Source organism: Quercus robur, chromosome 3 (genome assembly GCF_932294415.1).
Source record: "Quercus robur chromosome 3, dhQueRobu3.1, whole genome shotgun sequence".
Taxonomy (NCBI): Eukaryota; Viridiplantae; Streptophyta; class Magnoliopsida; order Fagales; family Fagaceae; genus Quercus; species Quercus robur.
The window spans coordinates 32,901,733-32,923,639 of NC_065536.1; the positions used below are offsets into that span (position 1 = coordinate 32,901,733).

The 21,907-nt window shown below is 39.3% G+C and overlaps 1 pseudogene; it reads right to left on the reverse strand.

The window, feature by feature from the left end:
- Window positions 1-3,404: 3,404 nt before the first annotated feature.
- On the reverse strand, window positions 3,405-5,010 carry LOC126719539 (uncharacterized; annotated as a pseudogene).
- Window positions 5,011-21,907: the final 16,897 nt, after the last annotated feature.

Consider the following 21,907-nt stretch of genomic DNA (forward strand, 5'->3'; position numbering starts at 1 on the left):
CATATAAGGTTACCTCAATAAACGCATCCATAGTGAAGCACAAATAAACCAAACATGAATAGCAAAGAAGTTCACAAGATTAATAATAATAACACCGCAAATTATTTACATTCCAAGAACGAGGAATTACATTTTCATCCAAGTCTTCTAAATAATAAGCCCCAATGCCAGAAATAAAGGTTATCCTATAAGGCCCTTCCCAGTTGGGGCCTAGTTTTCCCCAGGCAGAGTTCTTTGTTGTCCCCACCACTTTTCTCAAAACCAAATCTCTTGGAGCTAATGGCCTTAACTTCATCCCCTTATCATACCCTTACTTAAGTCTATGCTCGTAATGTGCCATTTTTACTACAGTAACCTCTCTCATTTCCTCGGCCACATCTAGGCTATCTAAGAGCAAACAATTATTTTCCTCAACATTGAGCTGATCAGTTCTTAGGGTGGGGAATCCTGACTCTAGAGGAATTACTGCTTCTGCCTCATAAGTCATTGAAAAAGGAGTCTCTTTTATTGATCTTTGGGGCGTAGTACGATAAATCCACAGTACATGAGGCAATTCATCCACCCATTTCCCTTTAGCGTTATCTAATCTTTTCTTTAGCCTTGACACTATAACCTTATTAGTAGCCTCGGCCTGACCATTTCCTTGAGGATAAGCAGGTGTAGAATACCTGTTCCTAATCCCTAACTCTCCACAATATTTTCGAAAGGCTTTACTATTAAACTGAATACCATTATCTGAGATCAATGTGTGTGGGACTCTAAACCTTGTGACGATATTCCTCCAAATAAACCTCTTAGTGTCCACATTATTGATATTAGCAAGTGGCTCAGCTTCCACCCACTTGGTAAAATAGTCTGTCCCTACAAGGAGCCACCTTCAATTCCCTATAGCTCGAGGAAATGGTCCCACTATATCCAAGCCCCACTGAGCAAATGGCCAAGGGCTGGAGAGTGGATTTAAGACTCCCCTTGGTTGATGAATATTTGGGGCATATCTCTAACATTGGTCACACTTTCCAGCCCTTGCCCTTGGACATTGGTCACATAATCCTGTGAGGCTTTCTGCATGCTCAGCCACCAATATCCCTAGGTAAGGGCTTTATGGGCTAAGGATCTCCCTCCTGTGTGGCTCTCACGTATCTCTTAATGTAATTCTTCCAACAAGGGCTCCATTGCCTTAAGGTGCACACACAATAGGTATGACCTTGAATAAGAACGCTTATACAATTTCTGTTCTTCGGATAGCCAATAACGGGGAGTCTTCTTGCGCATTTTTTTGGCCTCTCCCTTATCTTCGGGCAACGACCCTTGCTTCAAAAAAGCTACCAAGGAGTCCATCCAGCTCGGTCCAACTTGGATGCTATGCACCTCGTTTGAGGGCTTCTCTGCAAGACTAGAGCTAGTCATGTCTTCAACAATAACAACTCAAGGAAGGCTTGACCCTAGAGAAGTTGCCAACATAGCCAAAGAATCTGCATGGGAGTTCTGACCTCTCGGAATTTGCTTCAAAACAAAGCTTCTACACTAGGCCCGAGCCTATTTTACTTTAGCAAGATATCATTGCATCCGCTCATCTCTAGCCTCAAACTCTCCATTGACTTGGCCAACCACCAACTGATAATCAAAATACAACTCTACCATTTCTCCTCCTAGTTAATTGACCATATCCACTCCAGCTAGCAGAGCTTCATACTCAGCCAGCTGAGCTTCATACTCAGCCTCATTGTTGGTAGCTAAGAAACCTAACTACAATGATTTCTCCATCACCAGCTTCTTGAGAGTGATCAATACAATCCCTATCCCTGCTCCTTTTCGGTTAGCTGCTCAGTCAATGTATACTTCCCACGGGAGAATAACCTTGGCCGAGGTGGTCATAACACCTAATGCTTTCTCTTCCACACTCATCGTACCCTCGGTGAATTCTGCCACAAAGTCTGCTAGGACCTGCCCTTTTATAGCAATTCGAGGCATGTACTTGACATCATAGGCACCCAACATGGTTTCCCACTTGGCAATTCTGCCCGTATAGTCTGATTTTCGTAAAAGAGCTTGCAAAGGGAGCTGGGTGAGCACCACCACAATGTGAGCCTGAGAATAATGAGGAAGCTTCCTAGTGGCATGCATAATGGCCAATACTGCCTTCTCGAGGGATAAATAAAAGATTTACTGACATAGTAGACAGGCCTTTGGACCCCATCCTCATTTCTGACCAAGACCAAACTAACAACATAATCTGTAACTGCTAGGTACGCATTCAACACTTCCTCCTTCTCAGGCCTGGAGAGGATTGTAGGACTTGACAAATACTGTTTAAGCCCTTTAAAAGCTGCTACACACTCCTCAATCCAACGAAAGTCCTTCCACATGTGAAGAAGCTAGAAGAATGGACGACATACGACCGCAGACCGAGAAATGAACCTATTCAAAGCCATTGCCATCCCAGTCAATTTTGTACTTCTTTGGGATTCCGAGGAGGGTGTAAGTTGTTAATAGCCCTAATCTAATCGGGGTTGACCTCAATCCCTCATTGTTATCATGTAACCTAGAAACTTTCCCGAGCTAACCCCAAAAGAATACTTGGATGCGTTCAGACGTAGCTTATGTTCTCTCAACATTGAGAATACTTCTCCCAAATTTGGCAAATGCTTTTCTACCTGCCTACTCTTTATCACCATGTCATCAATGTAGGCCTTCATATTCCTCCCAATCTGTGACTCAAACATCCACGTCACCATTTTTTGATACATGGATCTTGCATTCTTAAGGCCAAAGGGCATCACCCGATAGTGATAGTTCCCATTAAGAGCACGAAAAGTTGTCTTCTCCTGATCAGACAGTGATAAGGGTATCTGATGGTATCCTTGGAAGGCATCCAAAAAACTCATCTGATGATGCCTCATTGTTGCATCCACCAACTAATCAATCCTGAAGGGAAAAGGGTCCTTTGGGCAAACTTTATTCAGATCAGTGAAGTCCATACACACACACCACTTCCCATTCTTCTTCTTTACTACCACAATATTAGCCAGCCACTTAGGGTAGAAGATCTCCTTAATTGCTCCAACTTGTTTCAACTTGTTTACTTCTACCCTTACTGCTTCGGCATGCTCTTTGGATGAGCGTCGAGGAGGTTGCTTACATGGTGTGGTCTTGGGATTCACATTCAATTGATGACATAAACTCAGGATCAATCCCTAGTACATCAGAAGTGCTCCAAGCAAACACATCAATGTTGACTTCCAAAAACTTCACCAACTCTGCCTTTTCCAATGGTGGCAACTGAGATCTCACTTGAAAATATCACCCCTCATCTTTCCTTATTACCACCTTTTCCAGCTCCTCGAATGACTCTCCACATGCCTTGGACTGCTACCCCTTACAGGGCCCTTTAGTTGCTATGGGACTTAATCCTTTGCTGCTGCAACAGGATCTGCAGGATGCTTCGTAATTACTGACACCAAACATTGTCTAGCCTTTACCTGGCTACCAACCAGCTCCCTCACTCTCCTTCGAGTGGGATACTTGACTTTTAGATGCAAGGTTGAAGACATCGCACCCATAGCATGAAGCCAGGGTCTAGCCAAGATAGCTGTGTAAAGGGAGTAGGCTTTTACCACGATAGAGTTGACCTGCACCTCCAAGTCCCCGGCTTAACCTTATCATTCCACAGGGGATTACCATCCTCCCATCAAAACCCATCAAGGGCGAATCATACCTTTCCAGGTCTTCGGTTTTTAAATTTAACCTCTTATACAAGTCAGGGTACATGATCTTTGCTCCGCTTCCCTGATCAACTAGTACCCTCTTTACGTCATATCCACTGATCCTTATGGTAACCACCAAAGCATCATCATGTGGTTGGAATGTTCCCTCCTTATCCTTCTCAGAGAAACCCAAGGTAGGGGTGGCCATCACTTTGGCACTTTTAGGGGCCTGGTCTCTAGTCTCTACGTCGGGGCCCTCAACCACGGACATGACCCTAGAACTTGCCCCAACATCACTCCCTGGCTTAGCAAAGATTACACTAATAGTTCCCAACGCTAGGCGAGGAACACCATCCCTATGAAACCCAATTCTCGAGTGCCTAATCTGCCCCGTAGGCTAATGTAAGAACTGGTTGAGCTTCCCTACCTTCACCAATTGATTTAAGTGATCACGCAGGGTCCTACAGTCCTCCGTTGTGTGTCCTCTATCCTATTGGTAATGGCAATAAAGGCTTTGGTTCCTCTTAGGTGAATCCCCACCCATCTTACTAGACCATTTGAAATATGACTCGTTTTTTATCTTCTCCAATATTTGATACACTTTAAACAGTGAATTGACCAATTAAGCTCCCATGGATGACGTCTGATTAGAGAAATCTCTTCTAGGCCGATTATTATGATATCCTTCTCCCTGAGGATCCTTCTTTTCTGGGAACATCTTAGTTTTACCTTTTCCCTGTACTTGATCCTTCTCTACCTGCTTATACTTATCTATGCGATTCATAAGTTGACACATATTTAAAGCAGACTTCATCTTTAATGACTTCCTTAACTCATGCTTTGTAAGGAGACCAACCTTAAAGGTTCTCACTGCCAAATCCTTAAAGTCTCCATCTATTTCATTATAAGTTTCTCAATACCTATCCGAGTAAGTCTTAAAGGTCTCTCATTCTCTCATCATCATAGACAATAGAGAATCTACTGGCTTGGGGACCTTACTGCACATTATGAATCTAGCGCCGAATGCCCTTGTCAACCCCTTAAAGGACCCTATTAACCCCTTCTCCAAGGCATCAAACCAATGCATAGCTACCAGCCCGAAGCTGGAAGGGAAAACTTTGCACATGAGAGCCTCATTACCATACTGAACTGCCTTCTTTTGGTTAAAGTGGCTGACATACTTCACGGGATCAGTCCTCCTATTGTAAATGGTGAAAGTTGGCTGGGGAAACCAATGAGGGAGCCTGGCCTTGTTGATTCTCTTAACAAAAGGTGACTTAGAAATTTGTTGTAGGGCTTTACTCATTGCATCATTCCCCATGCCACGGTGGGAAGACCCCTTCTCATGCCTGTTTCTATTCCTTTCCAACTTATCCTAGCGTGGAGATGCAAAGTTAGACTCACTAGATGGAGTTCTGGACCTATGGCGATATGAGCGATCCCTGCTTCCCCCTGACCTATCACTTGGTGATGATGGTGGACTCCTCCTATCATGCTCCTTACGTCTCAACTTCCTGCGCAAGTGATCTATCTCCTGTTGCAACTTCCTTGTCTCCTGATCATGAGAAACATGACTCATTGTCCTTGAATGACTCCGCTTAGTGCGGTCTGTGTGGTAAGACTCTACCATAATGCTTGGGGTGCATTGTCTATCTCTCCTTCACTCCAAGTTAACAAATTGGTTCTCCCTTTGCGAGCCAACCGATTCTTCCCTATCTTGGCCTACGTTAGCCATGACTCCTCAGGACAACTCCATTGCACCTTGATGTTTCCCATAGACGCCGCCAATTGTAAGGACCAAAAAAAATCTAGTAGCCCAAGCTCACTTAGAACAGTGGGTTTATATAGTTCAATTATGGCCCAAATCAATAGATTTGTAAGAGAGGGAGTCAAACAACAAGAGAGGGCCTAGCCCAAGGATGGAAATATGGAAAAAAAAAAAAAGCGTTATATTATAGAATATGTGAGCAAATATCTAAGTACAAGACTGCTCAAGAAAGCCAATGATACATAAAAATATCCACTACTCACTCTCTTCTCTCACTGTTCTTCTTGTTACTCTCACTTTTGATATTTATGCCTGATCCCCTTCTATGAGAACCATCTTTTTCTTATATACTCCCTCCACTTCACATCCTAACCCCCTATCTTTACCTAATAAAATTTCTCCTAGCGACACCTGTCGCTTTAAACATCTGAGGAAGGTGGTAGAAGGAGTTGCTTAGCTGTGAATTACACTGTTCAGGTCACTTCCTCATCAATGCAGCTGATAAAGCTGTTGCCCACCATTTAATGCAAAGGCAATAGGCTACTTCTTACTGGAAACTTCCTCTACTCCTCATGATTCTCTTTCTTCAGCCAATCCTTCCCACCTAAAGCTCCTAGGAACCTTTTGCCTCTTCTCCTCTTATCCTTGGGTATCCTCCCTCTTCGGACATGTAATGCCCCAATATCCACTCTTCAGTTCTACAACCCTTTCCTCGGTCCTCGGCCCCCACAATAGTATAGATTAAATCCCAAATACAATCCACATAAATAAGGTGAGGTTCAATATGTTACTTTTTGAAACTTCAAAGTATATATAATTCATTAATTTGTTACTAAACTACATGGTTTAATTTGTTATACCCTATAAATTATTGGGTATAAAATGTAATTTTCTAAAAAAAAAAAAGAGATAAGCATTTGACTTTTGATTGATATATTTATAATAATTAAAAACATTTATTGAAGATTTATCCAAAAAGTTTAGAAAATTTTCAAATAAGTTTCACATCTTAAATTGAAAAAGTAAAAATAAAAAGCATTAAGAAATATCTAAACAAAATGACATCTGACAATACACGACATATTTACTCAAAATATGTTCAATAAAAAAATTAATCTTTTGAAAATCATCGATATTGGCCAAAAAATAATCTTAAGAAGTATATACAATTTTGAATGTATTTTCACCACTTCTATAAGAAAATAAAAATAATTAAACAAACTGATCAAAATAACAAAAATAAAAATAATAACAAACAAATTAATATGAAATTATATATTGCATGAATCAAAATATGATAACCATTTTTTAATTTATATCATAGGGTGCCTCACACCTTCCTTGTGCATAAAAGAATCTTCAAATTGATGTCTATGATTTATGGATATATATTTCTTTTATTAACTAATTTTGGATGGGATGCCTTAAACCCTCTTAACTTGAAGGCTGTAATAAAATTAATTAGACAAATTACACCTACTAATTTTTTTTTTTATTGGTGGACTTCACTGTTCTCCTTGCGACTGCATATTTTCCTACATTTGGCGTGTGTGCACACATACATATCATCCTACTCATAATGTGTAGATTTCACATAACTATGAATCCCGTATGTTGAGAGAGAGATTATGCATATATTAAATGCATAAGATAATTATTATTTCTCTACGAGTTGGTCTCAAATTGGTATCTACACATGCCATCCAACACCAACGTCAAAGTTGGGCTAATGGGTGGTGGGGAGGGTATGGGTTAGTCAATTTTTTTTAAGTCAATTATTACTTTCAAAATATATATTTTTATTTGAAAACCAACTATTGTCTTTTTCTTATCCCAAAATATAATAAGTTTCTAAATATCAATTTTAGACAATATTGCAAGACAAACCCTTATGGCTCCTTTGGAAGAATGGGCATGGCAATTTATGGTACAAGGAAAATTACTTAATGCCCTTGATGAGAGATTGAGGGCTAGAGGTGGGTTTGATGAGGAGGAAGTGGAGAAGGTGCTTCACTTGGGCTTGTTGTGTTCCTATCTTGACCCAAGTGCAAGGCTAAGTTGAGACAAGTAGTGAAAGTATTGGAGGGGAAGATTGAGTTGGATGAGTCAGAAAATGAGGACATGGATATATATTTGCTCCAAAAAAATGAAATCTAGGGATATGTGGTTTGAGTTTGAACAAAATTATGACTCTTCATTACACCCAACATTTGAAGATATTCTTGATTATTACCCATGATCAAGTTCAGATTTTTCAACATTTAAAGATTTTTCATCATCGATAAGTATTGTATTTGCTATTGTAAATAATTATAAGTAAATATATTTAGTTTGTTGATTTAATGTGGTATTGTATTTGCTATTGGATAATATGAATTGTGGTTCATTACAGGTGTTATAAAATATGTATTGGAAAATATGTATTGTAGGTACATTTTAGGTGCTATAAAATTAAAATTAAAAAAAAAAAAAAGCCCCTATTGTAGCACTTTGAAAAGCACTGCAATAGGATCTTTTTAATTATATTCATTGAAGACCTAGGTTACGTTTGGATTGGACGTTTACTGTGAGCGTTTCACGTTTGCGTTTTGGATGGGCGTGGTACACGGCTATAGTGGCAGCAAGTAAACGCACAAAACCTCCATGCTGAAATGCAAAATGAAACTCCAATACACACCGTTTCATTAAAACGTTTGTGCGTGTAGGTACTCAACTTTTTTCGTGAGCATAAACACAAAACGCGTTGAACCCAATCTGTACTGTTCACAACACTCTCTGACCCACAAAGCAGAAGGACAAAACGCAGCATTCTCTCCAACGGCTAAATTTTTGCATTCCCTTTCTTCCTCTCAACTACCGTGCAGAGATGTCTTCAATTTTCATCAATGCCCCGTCCTCTTCGTCTTCAATGAAATGCACCTACCCGCCATCCTGTAATAAACCATCAAAACAAGAGCTGAAACACGGTAATTGCAATCCCACACGGAACAAACGAACCCATCCCTTTGTGCTTTGCTCGAGCTCACCTTCTCTCCGCTTGGGACATCGTTGCCGCCACTGTGGGTCTCTGCATTCACGGGTACTATTCTGTCTAACTTTTCATACTCTCTGATCTATTGTTGTCTGGTTATATTGTTTTCCATAGACACACTTCAATCTGTGGTTTTGTGTTCAACGTTTGTGTGTGGTTTTTGTGTTTTCCATGACATTAGTATGTGGGTTTCTCTCTCCTTCGTGTAATTTTGGGTGTTTCTCTTCTTGCCTATGTTGTTTTTGGACTATATATGTGAGTTTACTTTGCATTTTTCATGTAGGCATTCGTAACTGATTATGATATGCATACAAACTATTCGTTGAAATGTCTCAATGAGTATAGAAGGAAGTTGTAGCAAAAATGGGTAAGGGGAAATCAAAGGCTGATGGTAATGAAGTGAGAACTGGGTGGAAAGATCCTAAGGAACTAAAAGCTTATTGTGATTTGTCTGTTGCTCAAGTCCTAGATGGCAAGAAGCATCAAGGATTTTTGAGAAAGGAAGGGGTTGATGTAGTGATTGAGCAGTTGGGTGAAATGGAAAAAGACTCACACGCAGTTTAAAAACAAATGGGATCATCTGAGAAAACAGTGGAAGGCTTGGAAGGAGTGTTTTGGTGAGACTGGGTTAGGTTATGATCTTGTAACTGGGGTTATTCAGGCCACTAATGAGTGGTGGACTTGAAAGATTCAGGTTAATTCACTTTACATAATTGTGAAAAACTCAGTTGTCTACAACTAATATTGTGTTCTAACTACCGGTTGTCCACATGTAGGCATGTCCCAAGGCGTTAACCTTTAAAAAAAAACCTTTGCCGAATGTTAAGTCCATGGAAATCATGTTTGAAGGCACGGTTGCAACGGGAAAAAATACTGAATGAATACACTGAAGGGTTTGGGGACTCCACTGATGGCAAAGAATTTGTTGATCCCCAATGTGAACCCTCTGCGAACTTAGTTGACCCAATGGAGGTTGAAGGCCTAGCATCGTCCAGAGCAAGACCGGCAGTGAATAAGGGGAAAGGCTTGGCAAGCAGTGTCCAACTTTTCAGGGGAATTCGCAAGAAACCAAGAAAGAAGCGTTCAACCATTCAAGAGATTTCCGACTCTTTGAAGAGCATGTCAGATGTTATTGTTGAAAGTAGAAGTGTAAGTACTCATAATACACCATTTTGCACCACAGCCGCTAATGAGATGCAAGCAATTATGGACATGGTGTTGAGTCTTCCTGGGGTGCAAGCGGGTGATCGCTTTCATATGTTCAACACCTTCTTCTTCGTGAATAACGTAGACGGTAGGAACATGTTTGTAGCTAATGTTTAGAGGAAGGAGGTCCAGCTAAGGTGGCTAGAGAAGCAGTACGAAATGAACCATCAATTTCATGTTCTTTGAAGGAAAGGGGCTTGTCTATAGCCCGGGTTGCTTATCTTTATGTACCTCTTGGTGTTGTAGTGATCGGATTATCTTTATGCATCCCTTTTCTCATAAATTGAGCATATGCAGGAGAAATGGGGTAATATTTCCCTCTCTTTGCTGACAGGTTCACAATTTTTTTTCTTTTAAAAGTACTGTTCTTGGAAAATGAATGCATAGTATGTTGGCCATCATAACAATGGGTACAAAGAAACTAATCTAATTCCAACAACAACATGACAACTTTAGCAATGGGTACAAAAAAAAAAAAATTTGTATATTTTTCCTCTTTTTTTTTTTTTTTTTTTTAGGTACAAAAGCACCCTAGATCTTCTCTGGTACTGTTCACGGAAACTATTCACATAGCCTGTGAATAGTACCAAATGCCACTAGATGATGGGTTTCATTTTCATGCCTTTCGTTTAATTGTTTTCGTCAATTTTTTTTTAAGGAATTGCATGTAGATCTTTTATAGCAGTAGTTTTAAATGTTGTGGAGGTGAACAAGGGTTGTCATTAGTTGTTTTTTTTTTTTTTTTTTTTATGGTATACAATGGTACGTGTGTTTTAAGATCACATGTAGCAATTGATTAATGATAACAAATCTTACAGTTGATTAATTATAGGGGTATGCTGATAATTAATTAGGATCACATGTAGCCATTGATTTATTCTATTACTAATATTTTCTTCTTTTATTTGTTACCGAAATGAAGTAGCTGTACCTGTGTAATGTCAGTGTCTGTATGAAATCATGTCAAGTTGGTGCTTCTTTCTTCTAAACATGTGCAGAAAAGGATCAGCCAACCCAATTTTTCCTCTTTTTTTTTTCTTTTTCTTTTTGGGTACAAAAGCACCCTAGATCTTCTTAGGTACCATTCACGGGTACTGTTCACACAGCCCGTGAACAGTACCAGATGCCACTAGATGATGGGTTTCATTTTCATGCCTTTCTTTTAATTGTTTTTGTCATTTAAGGAATTGCATGTAGATCTTTTATAGCAGTAGTTTTAAATGTTGTGGAGGTGAACAAGGGTTGTCATTAGTTGCCTTTTTTTTTTTAATTTTAATTTTTATGGTATACAATGGTACGTGTGTTTTAAGATCACATGTAGCCATTGATTAATGATAACGAGTCTTATAGTTGATTAATTATAGGGGTATGCTGATAATTAATTAGGATCACATGTAGCCATTGATTTATTCTATTGCTAATATTTTCTTCTTTTATTTGTTACCGAAATGAAGTAGCTGTACCTATGTAGTGTCAGTGTCTGTATGAAATCATGTCAAGTTGGTGCTTCTTTCTTCTAAACATGTGCAGAAAAGGATTAGCCAACCCAATTTTTCCTCTATTTTTTTTTCTTTTTCTTTTTGGGTACAAAAGCACCCTAGATCTTCTCTGGTACTGTTCACGGGTATTGTTCACACAGCCCGTGAACAGTACCAGATGCCACTAGATGATGGGTTTCATTTTCATGTCTTTCTTTTAATTGTTTTCGTCATTTTTTTTTTAAGGAATTGCATGTAGATTTTTTTATAGTAGTAGTTTTAAATGTTATGGAGGTGAACAAGGGTTGTCATTAGTTGCTTTTATTTTTTATTTTTTATGGTATATAATGGTACGTGTGTTCTAAGATCACATGTAGCCATTGATTAATTATAACGAGTCTTATAGTTGATTAATTATAGGGGTATGCTGATAATTAATTAGGATCACATGTAGGCATTGATTTATTCTATTGCTAATATTTTCTTCTTTTATTTGTTACCGAAATGAAGTAGTTGTACCTGTGTAGTGTCAGTGTATGTAGTGTCAGTGTCTATATTAGATATTGCTGTGGTATGGACTATATTCTCTAGGTGACTGCTGAATATGTGTGTATTGGCTTTCCATAGACATAGAAAGAAAGAAGTCTCAAGGTATTCAAAAGGATGGATTTGCTAAATGACTCATCTAATTCCCAGCACCAGTAAGTTTCTAAATTAATAACTTGTTTTTAGCCTACATATTATAGTATCACTCCAGATTTTGTACATGCAATTAAAGTTGATAACATATGCAGGGACGCAGACTTTGAGATTAGCGAGGACATTGTACTTGCAGAATATATAGCTGGGTGTGCAAGTGTCGTAGCTTACATAGAGACTTATATGACCAAAGTACCAATGCATACGAATATACAAACATGGTATGAATGTGTATAGTATACATTAAATGGAAATGAGAAGAAATGTCACAATGTGTTTAGAATGTCAAGCCATGTGTTTCGACAATTGTGTAATACATTGCGCACTCGGTATGGATATGATGGTACCAAAAGAGTTTGCTTGGAGGAGTCAATGGCAATGGCATTGGTGGTACTTGGTAATGCCATGGGTAACAGATTGATGCAGGATAGATTTCAAAATTCTGGTGAGACAGTGCATTGACATGTGGCCACGGTAATTACCTTGTTAGCCACGGTTATGGCACCAGACATTATCAAGCCTACTGATCCTACATTTCGTACTGTGCCATCACATATTCAGGGGTCAGATCGATATTGGCCACATTTCAAGGTACTTTGTGAATTTGGTATCTTGACTTGATTGTATTCCTGTTATCTTTATGGTCATACCACATATTTCATTTTTGTGGCAATTTTTAGGGTTGCATTGGTGCGATTGATGGGGTTCACGTCCCCGTGGTCTTACCAGAAGAGGAGCAACACCCATATAGAGGAAGGAAAGGGGCCACAACAGTAAACTACATGTGCGAATGTGATTTTGACATGAAATTCACATTCGCATGTGTGGGATGGGAAGGGTCAGCGCACGACACCAGGATCTTTTTAAATTGCCTCAATAATGAGAGTAACAACTTCCCAAAACCTCCACCTGGTTTATAAATATGCAATTTAATTACAGTATTAAAGTATGTATTACGTAGTGAAAATGCTAATATAATAAACGTGTAAGTTTGTAGGTGTTAGGACATGTGTTTCACATGTTAAGAACATATGTCATGATTTTATGTAATTGACTTATCCTTTGACAAAACGCACTTTACTTGTATTTGGGTAGATTTAGGATGTTTTAAATACTTCAAGAAACCTTGTTTCAAGATCAAGTATTGAAACTTTCAAGTCTGTTCAAGAAAACAAGTTCAGAGTGCAAAATCATTACAGCTCGACAGCTGCATCTATCGAGCTTAAGGAAGCTGTTCTTCATTTGGTGTGCTCGACACTTGCTCGACAACTGCTCGACACCTGCTATCTGTCGAGGTTTAAGATTTTCAGAATTTCAATATGATTTTCTTGGGATCCGTGAATGTGTCTTTGGGCCTTCTTTTCTCCTAAACCTAGACATATAAAAGGATCAGTTTAAGGGCCGTCAAAGTGTTCACAAGTTGCACAAGTTTTGAGCAAACTCTGTTTAAGCAAATTGTGACCGGAGACGAAATGTTTGCTCTAGTTCATCTCTTTCTCTTGAAGAAGTTGCTGTGTATGTGCACCGTAGGGTTTTGTAACCAAGCATCTTCTTGATCTTCATCGTGTGGATGAACTGAAAAACTTTGCAACCAACAACCTTCTTAGTTGGTGATTGAAGTCGCGTACTGGGATCCGCGCAATTGGTTAGTCACGTACTGAGAGTTGTGCATCTGAAAGGGGAACTGTCACTACAGAACAAGTCCAATTGGGTATTGGGGTAAGGGTTCAACTGTAGGTTGGTAAGGTACTTGGATTCCTTTACTTGTAACCACTTGTTGTGATAATAGTGGAGTTTTAGGAGTGGTGACCTGAAAATCACCTGATGGGGTTTTTGCTGTTAGGTTTTCCCCATTCGTAAACAAATCACCGCGTTATTTATTTTCCGCTGCATAATTAGTTTATTGGTGATTTGTTTGTGCTACCACGTGTTTGCATGATAAATTGATTAATTAATAACTTGGCTAATTAATTAATTAATTTCTATCACAAGGGGTCATTCAGTTTGTGGCCTATCAAGTGGTATCAGAGCGGGCACACTCTGATTAGGGTTTAATCTTTGCTGTGTTGATCCATTGACCCCTGTTTGTCATGGATAGAGGACAGTCATTAATCATGCCTCCTTTATTTGATGACACTAACTATAAAAACTGGAAAGTACGCATGAGAGTTTTCTTGCAGTCTTTGGATGAGAAAGTGTGGCAAGCTGTGGAGATAGGCTGAACTAAGCCTACAGAAGCGCCAGCCGACTGGGATGATGCCAAGATTAAGGCGGCAAACTTCAACAGCAGAGCTTTGAATGCATTGTTCAGTGCTGTCACCAATGAGGAGTTTAAGAAGATATCCTCCACTGAAACTGCCAAGGAGGCTTGGACCATTCTCCAGACAACCTATGAGGGTACTAAGGCTGTCAAGGACTCAAAGCTTCAGAGGCTCACTACAAGCTTTGAAGATATAAAGATGGAGGAGGATGAGTCTTTCGATGAGTTCTATGCCAAGCTAAAGGACATAGTAAACTCAGCCTTCAATCTTGGGGAAACCATTCTTGAACCCAAGATTGTGAGGAAAGTGCCCAGATCTCTGCCCGAGAGATTTCATGCCAAGATTACGGTAATAGAGGAATCAAAGGATATTAACAAGATTCCTCTGACTGAGCTGGTTGGAAACTTGTAGACCTACGAGCTAAGGTTGACAAGAATAGGCAAGTTGGGTAAAAGCAAGAGTATGGCACTGAAGGCCAAGAACAGTGAAACAGATGAATCTTCTGATGATGAAGATTCTAAGATGAAGTCCTACATCACCAGGCAGTTCAAGAAGTTTATGAAGAATGCCACTGGAAAAGGTTTCGACAAGGACTGCAGGCAATCCAGTTCTTCTCAGTTTAAAGGCCAAGACAAAGGGAAGAAGGATGCTAAGGAAGGTGGTCAGTACACTGTTCCCTCAGGACCTAAGTGTTTTGGGTGTCAAGGCTTCGGTCACATGAAGCATGAGTGTCCTACATACCTCAAGAGCATTGGGAAGAGCAAGGCACTTGCTGTTACCTTGAGCGACACTGAGCCTGAGGATGATTCCGACAATGAGGATGACGGAATCTTAAATGCCTTCACGGCCATGGTCAATCCTACTGATGGGATTGTTGAAGATGTGGTTGAAGAAGAGGAATTGGTGGAATCTAAGTTTGAGAAGATGGATGATCAAGATGACATCCATACTGCCTATGAGAAGCTGTATAAGCTTTCTGAGAAGCATGAGAAATTATATAGGCTAACCACCAAGAAGCTCAGTGATGTGGAACTTGACCGTGAGGAGCTTTCCACAAAGTTTGATGAAGCGAATTACACTATTGGAACACTGAGATTCAAGAACAATTTCTTGGCTGAGAAGACCATGAAGCTTGAAGCGGAACTGTTTCAAGTCAAAGCTCAATTGGAGAGAACTTCAAGCGCAAAGCTGGATAAGATGCTGAGCATTCAGAAATCTGCTTCAGATCGAACAGGTTTAGGGTATGGACTTTCTTCTTCTAATACTGCTTCTTCTAGTACTACTGTTTTTGTTCCTTCTGCTAATAATGTTAAAACTGAGAACAATGACATTAAAATTGAATTAGCTAGTGAGAACTTAGACAAGGGTAAATCTATCTTAGGAGCACTCCCTAAGCTTGAGAAGAAAGATGTTAAAAACCCTAAGGCTAAGAAGGCTAACTCTCAAAAGCCTAAACAAAAGAAACAGCATCTCTGTCATCATTGTGGAGCTGCCAGTAATACTCGACCAAATTGCTACAAGTGGCTTGCCACTCAACAGAGCAAAGGCATGATAGCATCTGGGAACCAGAATCAACTTCAATTCTCTCTCGCTCCCCTTGGTGATCTTTTCAAAGTCCTCATGTTCCTTTCGAACTTGAACGGCTTTAATTCTTCCCCTTCACTGCCGGTTCAAGAGTTTGCTAGACGAAAAGGTTCTTCCAAGGTGTGTAAGGAAAATGGCTCCAAGTGATTCTGTCACTTTTCTCTCTCTTTTCTTGTTTTTGTGTGTGCATTACTTATGTGTTTTGCTTTCATGTTTTGAGTCAGTCTAATTTTTATGCTTTGTTTGCTTAACATGTTTTTGTTTGGTTATTTTTCAGTTTTTCTTTGTTTTGTTTTTCATATAAAAAAAAAAAAATTGAAAAATCAGAAAAAAAAAAATACAAAAACAGTGTGTGTTTTGTGTACTTTGGTACTTGTGTACCTTGGATGGCCATTGAAACAAAGTCGTCTAAACTTTGTATCATTTGTAGCTTAGATAAGCATCTCTATGCACAACTAAGCAAGTGAGCTTTGTGGCTCGTGTTTGTGATGAGTACGATTAAGTTGTCTCTTAAACTTAACACGCATATCACTCTTTTTGACGAGAAGGACTAAAAAATCCTGAGAGAAATGCATAAATAACCATCTCACCACTGTTGCCCGCCAATCATAATATGACACCTGTATGCTTAGGTATAGCAAAATTGGAATGTCAAATATCTTTGGGTATTTCTTCTCTCTCTTTTATAAGCCCATGCATGATATGCTTAAAGGAAAAATATGCAAAGAAAAATCAAAAGCAAAAAGATAAAAAATGCTTTAAATATGTTTGCAAGCGTGTATTCTAGGAGATGTGAGAGTTATAGGATGTACCTCAAAGGTGATAGTCCCCATCAAGCAGTTATGATTGTGTGTGAGTTAAAGTGATTTTCTCATATCTCAAATTGTCATAACATGTATACACTTGTGCAAACTTGCGATGTTTTTCACACACAACACACAATGTTCTTTGCTATTCTTGATACATGTGTAGGTACAATGTGATTTGGCCATCACGAGGTTTTACATGTGTTAATATACGCTCACTAAAACTATCTTGACTTGTTTTTTAAATATAAAATTAGTTAGACTTGTTTAGTGTCTGTGTGGGTTTTTGAAGATCCTTGTGCTTAAATTCTCATTTAAGAGATGTTTTTGAGAGCTTAATATGTTGATTGGATCATTGGTTGAGTTGCATGTTGGATTGCATTCATGTCTGTGTTTTTCACATCTCGAAAAACTGTTTTTAAAAGCTGTCTCGACACCTCCTCGATACCTGGCTATCTGTCGAGCTTCCTTAAGCTTTTTCTTATCGCAATCTCGCTTGCACCTCGATACCTGGTGGATCTATCGAGATTAGGTCTGTATGCTCGATAGCTCCTCGATACCTGGTGGATCGATCGAGCTTCTGTTTCTAATTCTGGTGTGTTGATCCTCGATATCTCCTCGACACCTCAGCTGTCGACAAGTATTTCCTCGACACCTCCTCGACAAATCGCTCAATACCTCTCGATACCTGCATCTGTCGAGATTTACTAGCTTTCCTATATAAAGCTTCTGCGCGATCCAGATCTCATTTCCATCGATCTCTCTCTCGATACTTCTCTGTTTCTCTCCCAAAAACACTCCAATCTCACTCCTATCTTGGTTCTCAAGGATTTTACAAGGTTTTTCAAGTTTTTCTTCACTTGGTAAGCTTCTAATCCTTTCTCATTCATGCATTTCATGTTTTGAAACCTAGGATTTGGGGTTTTTGGAAATTTTTGGGGTTTTTCAAAATTGATGAGATTTCATTGAAATTTTGGGTTGGGTTTTCACTTAAATGAGTTTAAAACCTCATACATTGCATCACATTTGCATTATAATGGTATTACCATGCATTTAGATGTGTGCTATATGTTTGTGTGCTGATAGGTTTGGATTGGGCTGAGCCCATGATACAATTTCCTTTGCATGTCACATGTTCATGCATTTCCCATGCATACGTACTTCTTTTCAATATATTTGATATATTTGAAAATGTTTGGGACTTTTTTGATTGTCTTTCTTTCTCTCCCTCCCTGTTAGTTTACGTTAGTCGTGTCTATGGCACCTAAGCGTAAATCCACTTCAGCCCGGAACCCTCTTCATTCCGGTGCTTCTTCTTCGTCTGATCCTACCTTATCTTATATCCGGTTCCGTGATGATGATGCCTTTAAGGCATTTTCGGAGAACTTTTCTAGACGAGGCATTCATTCGGAATGCCAAGTCATCTTGACTGATTTTGCCGACACCGACCTTCCCTCTGTCATTCACAGTAGGGGATGGGAGTCACTGTGTGACGTCCTGGTCACCTGTCCTCTTGTGCTTATCCAGGAGTTCTACTCCAACATGCACGGGATTGATTGGTCAGTACCTTTTTTCTTCACTCACGTTCGAGGTACGTGCATTCCTATCACACCGCAGTTGGTTGCGGATGTGTTTTGGGTTCCTAGGATAGAGTTTCCTGACTACCCTGGTTGTGAGCGTCTGAGGATTGTGTCTAGAGATGAGCTCATGTTTGCTTTCTGTGAGCGCCCTACTTCTTGGGGTGAGCATCTTTTTACACCATGTTGACCTTTTGCTAAAGGTCCTAGATTCATGAACATGGTGATGACTTTTGTTTTGCATTCCCTCTCTCACTATAACTCCATCACAGAGCCTCGTGTTCGATTTTTGTTGTCTCTTCTTGAGCATCTTACCATAGACTTCCCTTCTCATTTCATTCTGTCTATTATAGATGTTCATCTAGATTCGGCGACCCGTGATAAGCTCATCTTTCCTTCCATTATCATGAGGATTCTACGCCATTTTTCTGTTCCTTTTCCCTCTTCCGACCACTTTACCGTCATGTGTGCCATAGATTACGCTACTGTTAAACGTAGCGAGGCCCAGCTTCGGTCACGGCAGTCGGATTCAGCAGCTCCTTCCTCCCGTTCGGCTCCATCCCGTTCAGCTTCATCCACATCGGCTCCTCCTTCTTCTTCGGGCGATGTGTCTCTAGGAGATATCATGGCATAGCTGCAACGCATGGATGCTCACCTCGATACACTCTCTACGGAGTTGTATCAGGTGAACATTTGTGTCGGTCGTATTGTACGACGACAGGCGTCTATGGGTGGCTTTACTCCTAAGGCTACTCCTTCACCACCTTCTCTCATGACTTCTGCTTCTGAGGATAAGGATGATGATGATGGTGATGACGATGATGCTTCCAATGATGATGATGGAGATGCTAGCTCTGCCGATGAAATGTCTACTTGACACTTTTACCCTTTGTCATTCGTGACAAAAAGGGGGAGTAGTTTTGGTATGAGAGTAGTCCATCTTAGGGGGAGAGTTAGTATAGGATCATTTTGTTAGGGGGAGTGTTGATACATTTTTTAGGGATGTAGTGAGGATAGTATGTATCTTTTCTTTTCTTTCGTTTTAGATACATTACTCTTGTACATGAGGTCTTGTGACCATTTATAGATATACATTGTACTTATCTCTTTATTTATATTGATGTATGTTTTTCTTTCACCTACCCTTTCATGTGTTGTTTCTTTTCTCTCTTTATACACATGTTTCTTATACTTGTATGCAATCTATTATTTCTGTTTCACACAAAGATGCCTTGATGAGTTTTATTTAAAGTGTTTCAGAAATACAGGTTGTCAAAGTTTACTTGCCATAAACTCTCTTCTTGCAAAGTTTTTCAAGAGTTTGTATTAGGATAGATTTTATTGTATTCAACAAGTGAATATTAGTTGAGTGATTTATGACTTCTCTTATGTGTTCATTTGTTTGTTGTGGTTTTGTCACAAATTGCCAAAGGGGGAGATTGTTAAGACATATGTGTTTCACATGTTAAGAATATATGTCATGATTTTATGTAATTGGCTTATCCTTTGACAAAACGCACTTTACTTGTATTTGGGTAAATTTAGGATGTTTTAAATACTTCAAGAAACCTTGTTTCAAGATCAAGTACTGAAACTTTCAAGTCTGTTCAAGAAAACAAGTTTAGAGTGCAAAATCATTAAAGCTCGACAGTTGGCTCGACAGCTGCATCTATCGAGCTTAAGGAAGCTGTTCTTCATTCGGTGTGCTCGACACCTACTATCTGTCGAGGTTTAAGATTTTCAGAATTTCAATATGATTTTCTTGGGATCCGTGAATGTGTCTTTGGGCCTTCTTTTCTCCTAAACCTAGACATATAAAAGGATCAGTTTAAGGGCCGTCAAAGTGTTCACAAGTTGCACAAGTTTTGAGCAAACTCTGTTCAAACAAATTGTGACCGAAGACGAAATTCTTGCCCTAGTTCATCTCTTTCTCTTGAAGAAGTTGTTGTGTATGTGCACTGTAAGGTTTTGTGACCAAGCATCTTCTTGATCTTCATCGTGTGGATGAACTGAAAAACTTTACAACCAACAACCTTTTTAGTTGGTGATTGAAGTCGCATACTGGGATCCGCGTAATTGGTTAGTCACGTATTGGGAGTCGTGCATCTGAAAGGGGAACTGTTACTACAAAACAAGTCCAATTGGGTATTGGGGTAACGGTTCAACTGTAGGTTGGTAAGGTACTTGGATTTCTTTACTTGTAACCGCTTGTTGTGATAATAGTGGAGTTTCGGGAGTGGTGACCTGAAAATCACACAGTGGGGTTTTTGCTACTAGGTTTTCCTCATTCGTAAACAAATCACCATGTTATTTATTTTCCGCTGCATAATTAGTTTATTGGTGATTTGTTTGTGCTACCACGCGTTTGCATGATAAATTGATTAATTAAGAATTTAGCTAATTAATTAATTAATTTCTATCACAAGGGGTCATTTAGTTTGTGGCCTATCAGCAGGAAAATATTATCTTGTTGATTCAGGGTACCCGATGAAGACAGGGTTCCTTGCACCATATAAGGGGGAGCAGTACCACATCCTCGATTTTCAAAGAGGTTCACAGCTGCATCGTCCAAAGGAGAGATTTAATTATCTCCGTTCCTCACTTTGTTCGGTCATAGAACAAACTTTTGGAGTTTGGAAAAATAGATGGAAAATTTTGAGATGTATGCCAGGCTTCCATATACGCACTCAAAATTACATCATTGTTGCTACAATGGTTCTTCATAACTTTATTAGAGCACATGACCACAATGACGTTCCACATTCGCGTTCTGCACGGGGCACATATGGAGGTAGTGAGGGAGGTCATTACGATGGAGTGGCAGATGTGGTCTCTTACTTGGATTCAGATGAGATGAAAGAGGTTCAGAACTATATCATAGCATCGATATGTATGGACCATAACTGATGGTTCACAAACTTCAATGTAATACCATTTTGTATTATGGTTCTTTTTTTGTTGTCAAGCATAACTAATAGCTCACAAAACTTGATTGTAAAGCCTTCGATTTATGAAGTTGTATATATCGTTACATGTGAAACTCATCAGTATTGCAACAGTAGATTTCTTGATTACAAGGGACTTCTGAATAGAGTTCAATCTAATCTGAATATTACAGTAAACTCAATGGATTTTAAGATTACAACAGTAAACTACGAGGAATTTATACAAAAAAGAAAAAAAAAAAAAAACACACACACACACACACATAAAATTTGCTCTCAATTTTTTTTAAGACACCAAGAACCCAATCTATCAATGGCTAGCAAATTGTGTATATATATATAGACACGCATATACAACAACAGAATTTACAATCTTCTTTAAACTTAGCAATAACATTATCTCCATCAAATGTCTCCACATTATTTTAAAAAGTACAACTACATACATATCATAAACTGACTTGCAATAGTACGATTAACACACAAAACAAATGTAATAATACAACTTGCAGTTATTACATACATACACATCCCATTATGGCAAACACATCTGCCTGATTTTGACTTCCCCAAACCTAGTAGACAAGATAAGCAATACTAGAAACATGACCCCCAAGACTACTAGAGCTATCGTATGAAGTTTCAGCGACAACTATAAAACCTCCTACCAAATGTATGAAGTTTCAGGGACGTCCTAATTCTGCAGTTCTCAACGTCACAAAAATGGCCATCAGAACTGGAGAGATAGTTACTTGTTTCTAGGGGTGTGCATGGGTCGGGTTGGGTCGGGTTGAGGGGATTTTTTGACCCAACCCACCATGGTGGGTAAAAAAAAATTCAACCCAACC